The sequence below is a fragment of the Lissotriton helveticus genome, chromosome 10, assembly GCF_964261635.1.
Source record: "Lissotriton helveticus chromosome 10, aLisHel1.1, whole genome shotgun sequence".
Taxonomy (NCBI): Eukaryota; Metazoa; Chordata; class Amphibia; order Caudata; family Salamandridae; genus Lissotriton; species Lissotriton helveticus.
This window is the reverse complement of record NC_136071.1, coordinates 1,075,304,712-1,075,308,020: the sequence shown is the minus strand read 5'-3', so window position 1 is coordinate 1,075,308,020 and position 3,309 is coordinate 1,075,304,712.

The following is a 3,309-nucleotide window of genomic DNA, read 5'->3' as shown; positions in this document are numbered from 1 at the left end:
TACCTTAAACAAAACATAGACAGAAGAGGCCTATGGTGTGCTATTCGAATTCAAATCCCAAAAGTCCAAAATAGTAAATATTATAGATGATAAAGGTCTTAATCATTTTAAGGATGAGGACATTTTACAATACTTCACAGACTTTCATTAAAATCGATACACACCAGAACACTCTCTATCAAATGCTGCCCTAGACTCTTTCTTTGATTCTCTTTCACCTCACTCTCACCAGCCACAAGATTAGTCTATACTTGACAAGGGCATTTCCATAACAGAACCTTATGGGCAGCTCTAGCTAAATTACCTAAATACAAAGCCCTGGACCAGATGGTTTTACAGCCAATTTTAACTTTTGCTTTTCGTATATTCTACTCACCCATTTCCTCTCTTTTTATCAATGCCTTTTTCTCAGCAATGGTGAAATGGAACTCTAACTATATTAAATGTCTAGGAATCAAGCAACCCTCCTCAATCACAAAAACCATCCAGATTAATTTGAACGATGTTCTTCAAATAATTCTTCAAATGTCAGAAAAGTGGTTGTCTCTCCATTTATCCTGGTAAGGTAGGTAGGACACAATCAAGATGATGATTCTCCCTGCCATACGTTTTTATTTAGCCATGTTACCAGTTAAATTTCCTTGGAGATTCTTTAAATCTCTTAATTGCTCCCTGAACAAATTACTATGGAACAAGCAGAAATTATGCATATCTTTATCTATTTTATGCAATCCCAAAGATGAGGACAGAGTCAATGTTCCTAATTTTTAACAATATCATTGCTTATTTTTCATAGAACAAGTTTTACATCACATACACTCAGCTTCTGAGGCACCCGTAAAAGTCTTCAGCAAATGGAGGACTGTTTGATGTTCCCTTTCCTTTTTCAGTTTCTGCCTCATTTTCTTCATCCTCCATATTCATTGCATCACCTCCCATTACACATTTTATCTCCACTATATCTCTATTTCCTACCAGATCTCTCTCTCATCACATTATTTTTTGTAAAGATTGGGTTGCTAAAGGAATAATTCAGGTTAAACAGCTGCTTCGAGAGACACACTTCCTCATCTGAAGTTCAAACCAAATGTAGCCTCTCCACTGCCTCCACTCTTAAATATGAATCATTGAAAAAACCTCTTACACAACATATATCCTTCATATCACAGGATTCTCCTCCATGTAATTAAAAATACATCATATCTCATGCAATGCTAGCACTACACATACTTTATACTACTTTTATCTCAGGTTGCTTTTAACTCCAACCTCTCTCTGCAAATATAATCCAAGTCTATGAAACTCATGCTGGACCTGTACAAGTACCCCAGGGACCTACTCGCATTCATTTTATCATTGCCCATATATTGACTCTTTCTGTAGGAGGGTTTGCAAAACAATTTCATCAATATATTCTATTAATGTTCCTTTTGAGTTCAAATACATTTTTTGGGGTAGTTCCTCACCCAATTAGATGGGTGCCTTTAAAGTGGGTAAGTGTGTGAACTTGCTTATTGCCATTGCTTTTCAAATCATTCCATCTAATTGGAAAGAGGCTACCCAAGATACGTTTACTCGATGGTGAAACTTACTCTGTCATCACAAAAGACTCAATAGAGCATTTGCTACTTACACACAACAACTTCTTCAGAAGGATACTTTTTGGTCACCTTTTACCACTTGTACAACGCGATCTTTTAGATCGCGGTACTTGACATCGCAGATTTTACAACGCAAGTCGTTACAACGACTTGCGTTGGAGGGCGCGGATTTAGGAATTTTAAAATTTTATATTCTAACACCAGTCCCCGTAACAGTAGGGAAAGTGTTGGAATATAAAATTACAACATTACTTATCCCACAGCGCCATCCAGCGCAAGTCGTAGTAACGACTTGCGTTGTAATAGCTGCGTGGAAAAGGTCGTGCGGTGTAAACACGACGTTTCCCCTATTTAATGTACTGTTATCCATGTGTACGAACGATGCTTTTGATAATCAATAACAATTGCCACCGGTAAGGTTGTTCATCTTTATTATTCCTTTTATTGTCTTTTTCTTCATCTACTTTTTCCTCTCCTTTTCTGATGTTGTTGTTCCTTTGCTCACAAAACATAAAATACAAAATGCGGTGCTTCATTTAATTTTTCTTTATCGGTCCATAGCTTTAAAAATGCAGCATTTTACTATTTGTTAATGTTTCAACTGTATGGTATATTTCTGATTTAATATTGCTATATTATCCTTTCTCTTAAGTATTAAACATGTTCTATTTAGCTGTACCTTTTTGATGAAATCATTGCACTAAAGCTTTCCTAAACTGAAAAAAACATTAAAAAGAGGTATTCTTGAATCCTCAAAAAATGAAAATGAATCTGAACAAAATGGAAAAGGGATTCCTGTAAAGATTTAGAAAGAGCAGAACACAGCTCTGAATCCTACTGACCTTTTTAGGTTGCATATATTGAGTGAGTTTTTGTACTTCTCGTATCAGTACTTTGGATTCTTAATGAAGATTACTGAGCCAGTCAGAGTGTATTTAGAGAGACGTGTTACTGCTTGGCTCAGAATAGCCGGTGAAAACATTTGACCTTCACTTTCTAGTCATTAGTTGGCATGCGAGTGTAATGTTGGAAGCTGTCAATTACCTTTTAATTGTGTCATTGGGTAGACACTTGATAGTCTGCGGTGTGATTGTAATGGCTTATGTGGCGACACTCTTTCACAAGCTCTTTTTCCTCGATATAGCAGGCTGAAAAAACATACATTTGATGCTTCTTGGTTTATTGAGTGGTACGTACTGAAATGTTGCATGTGTCATGACCTGAATAATAACATTAAAATGATCTTTCATGTAACGGTCTGTCTTCCACTATGCTAATATGCATTGGTTTATCAGTCAGAAGGTCTGGATTGACTGTTCTGCCAGAATGTCTAGCCAATATTTGTTTGCGATAGTCTGCCAAACGAAGATGTCAGGCTATCACAAAAAGGTATGTATGCTATCTTTAACCTGCTGAGCAACACTTCAATATGTGAATATCAGGTTTCAGCCAATGTCATATAGTTGTACTTTAACTTCAACCTCTCCAGCTTCTAGCCTTCGATCTGCTAATTAGTGGTAAATTTTACTCTGCCGGCACTCTTCCCTTCTAATTGTTTTCACTGTGAATGGAGAATGAAGCTGACTGAAATGCTGCAAAATCTAGTGGCCATATTGTAAATAATTTTATATATATACCACAACCATGCTTGGAAACATTGAAAGTTCTTACAGTAAGCTGAAGGAGAAGCAACTCATCAGCGCAACTC